This window comes from Pristiophorus japonicus, chromosome 15 (assembly GCF_044704955.1).
Source record: "Pristiophorus japonicus isolate sPriJap1 chromosome 15, sPriJap1.hap1, whole genome shotgun sequence".
NCBI classification, from domain to species: domain Eukaryota; kingdom Metazoa; phylum Chordata; class Chondrichthyes; family Pristiophoridae; genus Pristiophorus; species Pristiophorus japonicus.
Window position 1 is genome coordinate 127,981,673 of NC_091991.1, and position 13,781 is coordinate 127,995,453.

The following is a 13,781-nucleotide window of genomic DNA, read 5'->3' on the forward strand; positions in this document are numbered from 1 at the left end:
ACACCCCCCGCGATGTTCCGGCCCTCAGTGGTCTTCTTTCCTCCCCCCACCGATACAACAAAGTCTGTTTGGGGAAATGCACCCACACCCACCTGTAGAGTAGTTGAGTCTCCCTCCTTCCACACTGGATGGATGTTGTGGTTTTTCCCCCTCTCTCCAACTCTTTGCAGAAATGATAAAGATGTTGTAAAGTTTTCTGTTCTCCTCCTCTCCCTCTGGATGAAAGTTGGTGGTGAAGCCCCTTCCTTCCTTCTCCTCCTGGGCTGGTCTCAGGGCTCTCCAGGCAGGAGCTAAGGTTGATAGCTGCTCCTCTCACTGCTCACAGCTCCAACTGAGCAGGACACGCCTCCACTGCTCCACAATTGGTCCTTGTGCATGGAACTCTTTTTGGAGTTCACCTGCAAAAACATAAAACATTAAACCGTGCCACCCGACCTGGGTGACACACCAGACATTTACAAGGCCCTTTTTTCCTTTTTTTGTTTTTTTTTGTGTTTTTCATTTTTTTGGGGGGTTTTTTTTGGGCGCTAAAATCACATTTTTCCAGTGCCCCCTATAAAAGGGAAGGGGACACTAAAAGCACCGGCAATGAAAACAAATTAAACTTTAAAACATAAAATCAAATTAAAATTTGGTTGCCGGGCGTGATGATGCACTCCAGTCCCTCCGGTGCCCACCTCTCGCGGAAGGCCGCGAGCGTACCGGTGGACACCGCATGCTCCATCTCCAAGGACACCCTGGACCGGATGTAAGAGCGGAAGAGAGGCAGGCAGTCAGGTTGAACGACCCCCTCGACCGCCCGCTGCCTGGACCGGCTGATGGCACCCTTGGCCGTGCCCAGGAGCAGTCCTACGAGGAGGCCCTCGGACCTACCCGCTCCCCTCCGCACAGGGTGCCCAAAGATCAGGAGAGTGGGACTGAAGTGCAGCCAGAATTTCAGGAGCAGCCCCTTCAAATAATGGAACAGGGGCTGCAACCTTGTGCACTCAATAAAAACATGGAACACGGACTCCTCCTTGTGCATGAAACTCTTTTGAGTTTATCTGCAAAACATAAAGACATTAAACGGTGCCACCCGACCTGGGTGACACTCCAGACATTTACAAGGCCCTTTTTTTCCCCCCTTTTTTGTTTTTTTTTGTGTTTTTTCTTTTTTTTGTTTTTTTTTGGGCACTAAAATCACAATTTTTCCCCAGTGCCCCCTATAAAAGGGAAGGGGACACTAAAAGCACCGGCAATTAAAACAAATTAACTTTAAAACGTAAAATCAAATTAAAATTTGGTTGCCGGGCGTGATGATGCACTCCAGTCCCTCCGGTGCCCACCTCTCGCGGAAGGCCGCGAGCGTACCGGTGGACACCGCGTGCTCCATCTCCAAGGACACCCTGGATCGGATGTAAGAGCGGAAGAGAGGCAGGCAGTCAGGTTGAACGACCCCCTCGACCGCCCGCTGCCTGGACCGGCTGATGGCACCCTTGGCCGTGCCCAGGAGCAGTCCTACGAGGAGGCCCTCGGACCTACCCGCTCCCCTCCGCACAGGGTGCCCAAAGATCAGGAGAGTGGGACTGAAGTGCAGCCAGAATTTCAGGAGCAGCCCCTTCAAATAATGGAACAGGGGCTGCAACCTTGTGCACTCAATAAAAACATGGAACACGGACTCCTCCTTGTGCATGAAACTCTTTTTGGAGTTCACCTGCAAAAACATAAAACATGTATCCGTGCCACCCGACCTGGATGACACACACAAGACATTTACAAGGCCCCTTTTTTATTTATTTTTTGTGTTTTTTTTTTTGGGGCACTAAAATCAAATTTTTCCTTTTTCCAGTGCCCCCTATAAAAGGAGAGGGGGACACTAAAAGCACCGGCAATTAAAACAAATTAAACTTTAAAACGTAAAATCAAATTCCCTTGTGCATGAAACTCTTTTAGAGTCTACCTGTGAAAACATAAAACAATAACGGTGCCACCCAACCTGGGTGACACTCCAGACATTTACAAGGCCCTTTTTTCCCCCCCCTTTTTTTTGTTTTTTTTTGTGTTTTTCTTTTTTTTGGTTTTTTTTTTTGGGCACTAAAATCACAATTTTCCCCAGTGCCCCCTATAAAAGGGAAGGGGGACACTAAAATCACCGGCAATTAAAACAAATTAAACTTAAAAAACGTAAAATCAAATTAAAATTTGGTTGCCGGGCGTGATGATGCACTCCAGTCCCTCCGGTGCCCACCTCTCGCGGAAGGCCGCGAGCGTACCGGTGGACACCGCGTGCTCCATCTCCAAGGACACCCTGGACCGGATGTAAGAGCGGAAGAGAGGCAGGCAGTCAGGTTGAACGACCCCCTCGACCGCCCGCTGCCTGGACCGGCTGATGGCACCCTTGGCCGTGCCCAGGAGCAGTCCTACGAGGAGGCCTTCGGACCTACCCGCTCCCCTCCGCACAGGGTGCCCAAAGATCAGGAGAGTGGGACTGAAGTGCAGCCAGAATTTCAGGAGCAGCCCCTTCAAATAGTGGAACAGGGGCTGCAACCTTGTGCACTCCATAAAAACATGGAACACGGACTCCTCCAGACCGCAGAAATTGCAGGCGGCCTGGGAGTCCGTGAACCGGCTTAAAAATTTGTTGCACGGCACTGCTCCGTGCACCACCCTCCAGGCCAAGTCCCCGATGAATAGTGGGAGGACCCCTGCGTAGAGTGCCCTCCATCGGGGACCCCCGCCTCCTCCGGACGGCAAGATGGTACGCCATGGCGTGTCCGGACGGCCAGCGAGGATGGCAAAGTTGAGGGTGTGCAGGAGCAGCCCGTACAGGAAACCCCTCCGCGCGGAACTGAAAGGCACGGAGGGGATTTCCCCGAGGCGGCTCAAGTTGTGAGGCGCCGGCCCCCGAGGGAGGTTCCGGGGTTTGGCGCCGATGAGGAATTCCGTCCGGACGGGGGTCAGTTCGGACGGGATCTCCCCACGTGCTTGAGCCTCCTCGATACACCTAACGGAGTCAGGGCCCAGAGCTGTTTTTAGCGACTCGATGGCATCGGCCGCGCGGCGGACGTTGGCAGAATTTAGGCGCCGCGCCAGCGTGACTGGCGCCATCCAGCCCGCTCCTCCGCCATCGAGCAGGTCCCTGACCCTGGTCACCTCACCAGCCACAGCCCTCTCTTCCGACCGCCACATAAAACCTCGGCCGTGGAGGTACGGATTCCCGAGCAGCGGCTCCTGCAGGACGGCCGCCACTCCAGCCGGTGGAGAGCTGCGCTTGGTGGAGACTTTGTTCCAGACCCTGATGAGTTCCCTGTAAAAGACAGGCAGCTCCCGGAGGGCGGTCCTGGCACCCCCCAAGTTCACAAACAGGAGCTGCGTGTCATAATTGAGGTCGAGCTGCTGGCGGAAGAAATACCTCGCCAGAGCACACCACCTAGGAGGGGGCTCGACGTAAAGGTATCTCTGCAGGGACTGAAGACGGAAAGTCGCGAGCTGGGCGCTGACGCACACCAACGACTGACCGCCCTCCTCAAGCGGGAGACTCAAGACCGCGGCAGAGACCCAGTGCTTCCTGTTGTTCCAGAAGAAGTCCACCAGCTTCTTCTGTATCTTGGCGACAAACGCAGGGGGAGGGGTCAAAGTGACCAGCCGGTACCACAGCATTGCGGCCACCAGCTGGTTTATGACTAGCGCTCGACCCCTGTAGGACAGCACTCGGAGCAGTCCTGTCCAGCGCCCTAGGCGAGCGGCGACCTTGGCCTCCAGCTCCTGCCAGTTCGCCGGCCAGGCTCCCTCGTCGGGGCTAAGGTAGACTCCCAGATAGAGGAGATGGGTCGTGCTCCAGGCAAAAGGCCTGAGCTCCTCCGGCAGGGAGTCCACCCGCCACTGACCCACCAGGAGTCCGGAACATTTCTCCCAGTTGATCCTGGCGGAGGACGCGGCCGAGTAAATCTCCTGGCACTCACGCATCCTCCGCAGGTCAGCGGGATCCTCTATCGCGAGGAGCACGTCATCGGCGTAAGCCGAGAGGACGACCTCCACGCCCGGCCCTTGCAGAGCCAGTCCCGTCAACCTCGTCCGCAAGAGGCGCAGGAAAGGCTCCACGCAAACGGCGTATAACTGGCCGGACATGGGGCATCCCTGGCGCACCCCTCTCCTAAAGCGAAGGGGCGCCGTCAAGGACCCGTTAACCTTAATCAGACACTCCGCGGCGGCGTACAAAAGTCGGATCCGGGCGACGAAATGCGTCCCGAACCCGAAAGCGCGCAGAGTTCCGAGCAGATAGTCGTGATCCACCCTGTCGAACGCCTTCTCTTGGTCGAGGGATAGGAAGGCGACCGACAGACCAGCCTCCTGGGAGCAATGGATGAGGTCCCGGACCAGATGGATGTTGTCGTGGATCGTCCGGCCCGGGACCGTGTATGACTGGTCGGGGTGGATCATGTGGTCCAGCACGGCACCAAGGCGAGCAGACATCGCCCTGGCGAAAATTTTGTAGTCCGTGCTGAGGAGGGAGACCGGGCGCCAGTTCTTAAGGAGGCGGAGATCGCCCTTCTTAGGCAGCAGGACGATGACTGCCCTGCGCCAAGAGAGGGGCATCTCCCCGGTCGCCAGACTTTCCCCCAGGACCCGCGCGTAGTCGCTCCCCAGGACGTCCCAGAACGCCCTGTGGAACTCCACGGTCAGCCCGTCCAGCCCCGGGGATTTTCCCCTCGAGAGCCGGGCGAGGGCACCGGTCAGCTCCGCCAGGCTTAGCGGAGCTTCCAGATTTTCGGCGCCCTCCGGGCCGACCTTCGGCAGGTCCTCCCACAAAACTCTACGCGCTTCCTCGCTGGACGGATCCGGAGAGAACAGAGCCCCGTAATATTCACGGACCCTGTTGTTGACGCCCTCCGGATCCGAGACGAGAGAGCCGTCGTCGGCCAGCAGCGTCAAGAGCTGCTTACGGACACTTTGCCTTTTTTCCAGCGAGTAGAAGAAGGGGGAGCCGCGGTCCAGATCCCGCAGGAACCGGATCCGCGACCTCACGAACGCGCCTCGGGACCCGACGAGCTGCAGGTCCTTCAGCGCGGCCTTCTTCGCTTCGTACACCGTCCGCAGGGCCGGGTCCTGGACGACTTGACCGAGACGGGCTTCCAGGTCGAGCACCTCTTTTTCTAGGCGCCCGACTCTGGCCGCCCGCCTCTTGGTCGACCCCCTCGCGTACTCTTGACAGAAGACGCGGACGTGAGCCTTGCCCACGTCCCACCATAGCCTCAAGGAGGGGAAGCCCCCCTGCTTCCTTCTCCAGTCGGACCAGAATCGACGGAACGAGTCCTGGAACCGCACGTCCTCCAGCAGCCGGTTGTTAAAGTGCCAGTACGCGGACCCCGTCCTCGCGCGGAGCGAAGCGAGCTCCGCCCACACCAGGTGGTGGTCCGAACACGGCACCGGCCGCATGGAGGCCGCCGGGACGCAGGAAACGTACGCCCGAGACACGTAAAGGCGGTCGACTCTAGACCATCCAACTCCAGGCCTCACCCAAGTAAAGGCGCTGGAGTCGGGGTGGAGATTTCGCCAGACGTCCACCAAGTCGAAGGACCCGACCAGGTCCCTCAACTTCTCCATCGCCGTCATGCACTGCGGGGCACCGGAGCGGTCCCTCGCCTCGAGGGTGCAGTTAAAATCCCCCCCGAGGACAATGCAGTCGCCGACGTCGACGGAGCCAAGAAGAGCGGACACCTCTTCAAAGAAGCGCGTTTGCTGCGGGCCGGGATGAGGGGCGTACACGTTCACGAGATGGAGCGGCACGTCCCCCAGGCGAACCGTTACGTGCAGCAAGCGGCCTGGCACGGGCTCCTCGACCCCCAAGATCTCCGGCTGAAAATGCGGGCCCAGCAAGATGGCCACCCCACTAGAAATGGCGGTGAGGTGGCTCATGCGGACCTCTCCTTGCCATTCCAGGAGCCACGTGGCTTCGTCTCCCGGAACGGTGTGGGTTTCTTGCAGGAAGCACACCGCATATTTCCCCTCCCGCAGGAGCGAAAAATTGTCAAATCTACGGCGTGCCCCTCTGCCGCCGTTGATGTTGAGGCTGGCTATGGTTATCTTCATGGCAAAAGCATAGTGCAACCTCTACCTTAACCTATTGTGGGGGAGGGAGCGGAGTCTTTTGTTGAACTCCGCTCCCTCCGCAGCCCAGCGAGGAGTCCCTCGAGCTCGCGCAGCTCAAGGTGCTGCTCCTTTGTCAAGGGCCCGCCCGCGGCCAAGGTTTTAACGGCGGCGCGGACGGACCCCTTGATCAGCTCCGGCTCGGACCATTTTTCCAGGGCCAGTCGGGCTTGGTCGCGGCGACCCCGGCTCTGGGCCAAAAAGTCCCGGAGTTCCTTTGCAGGAACGAGGAGGGCCTCAGCGGCGGCCGCGAGCAGATCCACCGCCTCCCTGGCGGTGGTCTCTAGGTCTTCACCCGCGTCCCCCACCGAGTCCCCGTCCTCCTCCGGGAGGTGGCCGCCAGCAGCCGGCCCATCGACCGCACAAGGTACGGCAAATGAACCGGCCGCTCCAACCGGCCCTGGCACTGCCCCGATCCCACCCCCAGGATCGTCGGCAGAGGAGTCCCCACTGGGCTCTTTTAAAAATGGTGCCGGGTCGGGAAATGACAGCGGAAGGGGTTCCCCCTCCGCCCCAGGAACCGGAGAACAAGGAGAGACCCGGCCATAGGAAATCCCCAGGCCCTCCAAGTGCTCCAGCTCCAAAGTAAGGGGCGAGGGTGGGTGTTCCTCCCCCTCCCCGCTGCCACCCCCCGGCCCAGCATCTACAGTATCATTAAAATCAATTGTTTCATTCTCTGCCGGGTCGAGCAAATCCCGGGGGAAGTTGGGTATTGGCTGGGCGGGCTCAGGTTCGGCCTTTTCGGCCCCGCCCGCCTCGGTCCCCGGGACGCTCGACCCGGCGGCTACGCATTCTTCCACTGGCCCCACGCCCCCCACGACAGGCAGATCTTCCACGCCCTCCCCAGGAGGCAGCGGCTGGGCAGCCTCGACTGCCTCACCCTCCCCGGGGAAAGACTCCTCGCGCCTGCAGCGCAATTTGGGGGCGCTGGTGGGGGACGCGGGACACGCGGCGGGCACCGCCTCCTCCGCGGAGGGATGTTGTTCCCCCTCCGCCTCATTGGGGCGGTGCCTCTTTTTGTTCCTGGGGGCGCGCGGAGTCAGGGAGACCTCCATGTCTGCCGAGGCCTCCCGCTCCGCCCCCCCCTTTTCCTTTTCTTGCCCGCGCCTGGGCCCCTCTGTGGTGTTATTCAAGGGCCCGGGCACGGGCTCGGGGCACCCCGCGCTCGCCGGTGACTGGGTTGGGCTGAGCGCGGTGGTCAGACTTTCCGGCGCACCGAGGGGACCCGCCTCTAGATGTTTTTCCTTCTTCCGCGCCTTCTTTCCGCTCGGACGCTCTCCCTCCCCCCCGCCGGAGGCCCTGAAAACAAAGGCCTCCGACGATGCCCGCGCACCCATGGCTCCCGGCACGCGGACGCAACTAGGGGGAGGGGTGGCGGCGGCGCCAGCTATGGCCGCCTTCGGTGGTTTGGCGGCCTTGGAGGCGGGGCAGTTCTTGCGAACGTGCCCCACCTCCCTGCAGGCATGGCACCGCACGCCGTCCGACGTCCAGAAGACGCGGTAGGCAGTCCCCTCGTGCACCACATTAAAGTGCCCTTCTGTCAGGTCCTCCCGCGCCAGCCGGACAAAGAGCTGGCGGCGGAAGGAGAACACGTGGCGCAGGCTGTTCTCCCTGAGGCCGAGCGGTATGGGGTTGATCCCCGACCTTACCTCCCCCAGTTGGTGTAGGTGAGGGAGGAGGAGCTCAGCGGAAACAAAGGGCGGGACGTTTGACACGATGACCCTCTGCGCGGTGGCCTCGAGAGGGTCCACCGGCAGGAACGTCCCGCCCACCGTGAGCCCCTTTTCAAGGGCCAGGGACACCGCCCGCTCCGACCCCAGGAAGAACACGGCCTTCCCAGACATCTTGGAGGCTGCGACAATGGCCGAGGGGCCGACTACCCCAGCCATCGCCCGCACGCACTCCTCGATGGTCATTGTGGGGTGAGTGTAGCTCTTGACCCCGTGTTTTTTCGTAATTAACCTAAATGGTGGCAGGGCAGCGGGTGGCGCAGGAGGGGCCGTGGAAGCGGTTGCCACCTGCGCATACGTCCTTGCTGGCCCTGCCACCGGCGTGGATGGGGTCGCCATCACGGGGTCCCTTTAAGGGCTACACCCACCCCAAAGTCACAGGCCTTAATGGTCTTTATTAGGCCTCTTGTATAATGACTGAGCAGAGGAGGCCTTAATGAGGCACACCTCTCCCCTAGTTGGCAATTGGGGAGGGGCCTTGCTCCCTCTGCTCAGTTGTCTTAAATTGTTTGTTTTTTAAATTAAATTTGGAAGGAAGGGCTCTCAGAGAGAGAGGGGAGAAACAGAGTAACAGAGAAAAGAGAGAGGGGGGTGGGAAGGGGGGGACTGCGAGGGCAGGTCTCCCCTCGCAGCTGTGGGTGGGTGCACTCCCCAGATGGCAAAACACACAAAAAAACAGTCTTTGGGGTGGTCTTCAGGTGGGGGGAGAAGACGTCTTCACCTGGGGTAGCTAGAGCCACCAGGCACACAATCCCAAACGATCTCTAATTGGGTGATTAAAGAATCTTCAGCCTGGTAGCTCCAGCCATCCCAGGCGAGGCAAATGTGGAGGGGGTGGGGGGGTTCCAATTGTGGGGGGGGGCCTAGTTGTAAGCACGGCCCCCACGCACACTACCACACACACACACACCCCCCGCGATGTTCCGGCCCTCAGTGGTCTTCTTTCCTCCCCCCACCGATACAACAAAGTCTGTTTGGGGAAATGCACCCACACCCACCTGTAGAGTAGTTGAGTCTCCCTCCTTCCACACTGGATGGATGTTGTGGTTTTTCCCCCTCTCTCCAACTCTTTGCAGAAATGATAAAGATGTTGTAAAGTTTTCTGTTCTCCTCCTCTCCCTCTGGATGAAAGTTGGTGGTGAAGCCCCTTCCTTCCTTCTCCTCCTGGGCTGGTCTCAGGGCTCTCCAGGCAGGAGCTAAGGTTGATAGCTGCTCCTCTCACTGCTCACAGCTCCAACTGAGCAGGACACGCCTCCACTGCTCCACAATTGGTCCTTGTGCATGGAACTCTTTTTGGAGTTCACCTGCAAAAACATAAAACATTAAACCGTGCCACCCGACCTGGGTGACACACCAGACATTTACAAGGCCCTTTTTTCCTTTTTTTGTTTTTTTTTGTGTTTTTCATTTTTTTGGGGGGTTTTTTTTGGGCGCTAAAATCACATTTTTCCAGTGCCCCCTATAAAAGGGAAGGGGACACTAAAAGCACCGGCAATGAAAACAAATTAAACTTTAAAACATAAAATCAAATTAAAATTTGGTTGCCGGGCGTGATGATGCACTCCAGTCCCTCCGGTGCCCACCTCTCGCGGAAGGCCGCGAGCGTACCGGTGGACACCGCATGCTCCATCTCCAAGGACACCCTGGACCGGATGTAAGAGCGGAAGAGAGGCAGGCAGTCAGGTTGAACGACCCCCTCGACCGCCCGCTGCCTGGACCGGCTGATGGCACCCTTGGCCGTGCCCAGGAGCAGTCCTACGAGGAGGCCCTCGGACCTACCCGCTCCCCTCCGCACAGGGTGCCCAAAGATCAGGAGAGTGGGACTGAAGTGCAGCCAGAATTTCAGGAGCAGCCCCTTCAAATAATGGAACAGGGGCTGCAACCTTGTGCACTCAATAAAAACATGGAACACGGACTCCTCCTTGTGCATGAATCCCAAAAAGTTAGTTTGCAGGTGCAACAGGTAATCAGGAAGGAGAATGGAATGTTGGCCTTCATTGCGAGAGGGATGGAGTACAAAAGCAGGGAGGTCCTTCTGCAACTGTATAGGGTATTGGTGGGGCCACACCTGGAGTACTGCGTGCAGTTTTGGTCACCTTACTTAAGGAAGGATATACTAGCTTTGGAGGGGGTACAGAGACGATTCACTAGGCTGATTCCGGAGATGAGGTGTTTACCTTATGATGATAGATTGAGTAGACTGGGTCTTTACTCGTTGGAGTTCAGAAGGATGAGGGGTGATCTTATAGAAACATTTAAAATAATGAAAGGGATAGACAAGATAGAGGCAGAGAGGTTGTTTCCACTGGTCGGGGAGACTAGAACTAGGGGGCACAGCCTCAAAATACGGGGGAGCCAATTTAAAACCGAGTTGAGAAGGAATTTCTTCTCCCAGAGGGTTGTGAATCTGTGGAATTCTCTGCCCAAGGAAGCAGTTGAGGCTAGCTCATTGAATGTATTCAAATCACAGATAGATAGATTTTTAACCAATAAGGGAATTAAGGGTTACGGGGAGCGGGCGGGTAAGTGGAGCTGAGTCCACGGCCAGATCAGCCATGATCTTGTTGAATGGTGGAGCAGGCTCGAGGGGCTAGATGGCCTACTCCTGTTCCTAATTCTTATGTTCTTATGTTCCCTGCTCCGCTCCCTGTCCCTCTCCCTGCCCCGCTCCCTGCTCTGCTCCCTGTCCCTCTCCCTGCCCCGCTCCCTGCTCCGCTCCCTGTCCCTCTCCCTGTCCCTCTCCCTATCCCTCTCCCTGTCCAGCTCCCTGCTCCGCTCCCTGCCCCGCTCTCTGTCCCTCTCCCTGTCCCGCTCCCTGTCCCTCTCCCTGTCCCTCTCCCTGTCCAGCTCCCTGCTCCGCTCCCTGCCCCGCTCTCTGTCCCTCTCCCTGTCCCGCTCCCTGTCCCTCTCCCTGTCCCTCTCCCTGTCCAGCTCCCTGTCCCTCTCCCTGTCCCGCTCCCTGTCCAGCTCCCTGTCCCTCTCCCTGTCCCGCTCCCTGTCCAGCTCCCTGTCCCTCTCCCTGTCCCGCTCCCTGTCCCTCTCCCTGTCCCACTCCCTGCCCCGCTCCCTGTCCCTCTCCCTGTCCCACTCCCTGCCCCGCTCCCTGTCCCTCTCCCTGTCCAGCTCCCTGTCCCTCTCCCTGTCCCGCTCCCTGTCCCTCTCCCTGTCCCACCCCCTGCCCCGCTCCCTGCCCCTCTCCCTGTCCAGCTCCCTGTCCCTCTCCCTGCCCCTCTCCCTGTCCAGCTCCCTGTCCCTCTCCCTGTCCCGCTCCCTGCTCCGCTCCCTGTCCCTCTCCCTGTCCCGCTCCCTGTCCAGCTCCCTGTCCCTCTCCCTGTCCCACTCCCTGCCCCGCTCCCTGTCCCTCTCCCTGTCCCGCTCCCTGCTCCGCTCCCTGTCCCTGTCCAGCTCCCTGTCCCTCTCCCTGTCCCGCTCCCTGCTCCGCTCCCTGTCCCTCTCCCTGTCCCGCTCCCTGCCCCGCTCCCTGTCCCTCTCCCTGTTCTGCTCCCTGCCCCGCTCCCTGTCCCGCTCCCTGCCCCGCTCCCTGTCCCTCTCCCTGTCCCTCTCCCTGCCCCGCTCCCTGCCCCGCTCCCTGCTCCGCTCCCTGTCCCTCTCCCTGTCCCGCTCCCTGCCCCGCTCCCTGCTCCGCTCCCTGTCCCTCTCCCTGTCCCGCTCCCTGCCCCGCTCCCTGTCCCGCTCCCTGCTCCGCTCCCTGCCCCACTCTCTGTCCCGCTCCCTGTCCCGCTCCCTGTCCCGCTCCCTGTCCCGCTCCCTGTCCCACTACCTGTCCAGCTCCCTATCCCGCTCCCTGTCCCGCTCCCTGTCCCGCTCCCTGTCCCTCTCCCTGTCCCGCTACCTGTCCAGCTCCCTGTCCCGCTCCCTGTCCCGCTCCCTGTCCCTCTCCCTGTCCCGCTACCTGTCCCGCTCCCTGTCCCGCTCCCTGTCCCTCTCCCTGTCCCGCTCCCTGCTCCGCTCCCTGTCCCTCTCCCTGTCCCTCTCCCTGTCCCTCTCCCTGCCCCGCTCCCTGCCCCGCTCCCTGCTCCGCTCCCTGTCCCTCTCCCTGTCCCGCTCCCTGCCCCGCTCCCTGTCCCGCTCCCTGCTCCGCTCCCTGCCCCACTCTCTGTCCCGCTCCCTGTCCCGCTCCCTGTCCCGCTCCCTGTCCCGCTCCCTGTCCCGCTCCCTGTCCCGCTACCTGTCCCGCTCCCTGTCCCGCTCCCTGTCCCGCTCCCTGTCCCACTACCTGTCCAGCTCCCTGTCCCGCTCCCTGTCCCGCTCCCTGTCCCGCTCCCTGTCCCTCTCCCTGTCCCGCTACCTGTCCAGCTCCCTGTCCCGCTCCCTGTCCCGCTCCCTGTCCCTCTCCCTGTCCCGCTACCTGCCCCGCTCCCTGTCCCGCTCCCTGTCCCTCTCCCTGTCCCGCTCCCTGTCCCGCTCCCTGTCCCTCTCCCTGTCCCGCTACCTGTCCCGCTCCCTGTCCCGCTCCCTGTCCCTCTCCCTGTCCCGCTCCCTGTCCCTCTCCCTGTCCAGCTCCCTGTCCCGCTACCTGTCCCGCTCCCTGTCTCTCTCCCTGTCCCGCTCCCTGTCCCGCTACCTGTCCCGCTCCCTGCCCCTCTCCCTGTCCCTCTCCCTGTCCCGCTCCCTGTCCCGCTACCTGTCCCGCTCCCTGTCCCTCTCCCTGTCCCGCTTCCTGTCCCGCTCCCTGCCCCTCTCCCTGTCCCGCTCCCTGTCCTGCTACCTGTCCCGCTCCCTGTCCCTCTCCCTGTCCCGCTACCTGCCCCGCTCCCTGTCCCCCTCCCTGTCCCGCTCCCTGTCCCGCTCCCTGTCCCGCTCCCTGTCCCCCTCCCTGTCCCGCTCCCTGTCCCTCTCCCTGTCCCGCTCCCTGTCCCTCTCCCTGTCCCGCTACCTGCCCCGCTCCCTGTCCCCCTCCCTGTCCCGCTCCCTGTCCCTCTCCCTGTCCTGCTCCCTGCCCTGCTCCCTGCCCAGCTCCCTGTCCCTCTCCCTGTCCCTCTTCCTGTCCCGCTCCCTGCCCCGCTCCCTGTCCCTCTCCCTGTCCCGCTTCCTGCCCTGCTCCCTGTCCCGCTCCCTGTCCCTCTCCCTGTCCTGCTCCCTGTCCCGCTCCCTGTCCCTCTCCCTGTCCCGCTCCCTGTCCCTCTCCCTGTCCCGCTACCTGCCCCGCTCCCTGTCCCCCTCCCTGTCCCGCTCCCTGTCCCTCTCCCTGTCCCGCTTCCTGCCCTGCTCCCTGCCCCGCTCCCTGTATTTGTCTCTGCCTTTGTCTCTGCCTAAGTAGCCTCCACTGGTGACATTGGAGCAGGAGGTCGAGTGCCAACACAGGCCCAATGAAACGATATAAATGTTGTTGTTTCAAATCTTCCCTCAATGAAACAAAGGAATAGCTAGGAGGCAGAACAGTCCTTGAGTGAAAATCGCTGAAATCTGTCCACCAGCCTCTCTGCCTATGTGTTAGCAAGCTGCACAGAGTAATGGCCGACAAAATTTTTTCGTAAAGATGGCGCCTTTAAATAGTGCTCCTCCAGTCAACTCCCAAATGCAACTCGACAGCTGAAGCTGCCATTGTCAATGGCAGGCAGTAAGTAAGAGGACGTGGCCGAATTTCTCTTCCAGGGCGGTAAAAGGGCACTACACACGGTGATGACATCATCATCTGTGGGCGCAGCCGAGCGGGCTGCTACCGGCAGGAGCGAGGCACTACTTCTTAGCACCTCCGCAAAACCCCCGCACTATTTCACGAGGGGTGCTGTTCTTGCCTCACCCGGGCGAAAACCCATTTGCACCTCCCTAACGGCAGGCGCCCAATTTCTGCCCCACAGTATCATATAGTTAGATATTGGGCAGTATTGGAACCTTCTTAAATGTAATATACTCAGACTGCCATACCCTAAATTTGTAATAAAACAATTGATCTGGTTAGGA

The 13,781-nt window shown here is 60.2% G+C and overlaps 1 long non-coding RNA gene across 1 annotated transcript in view; it reads left to right on the plus strand.

The window, feature by feature from the left end:
• Positions 1-13,781, plus strand: part of LOC139225862 (uncharacterized) — a 141,027-nt gene that overhangs the window by 73,665 nt on the left and 53,581 nt on the right. The window lies entirely within an intron of this gene.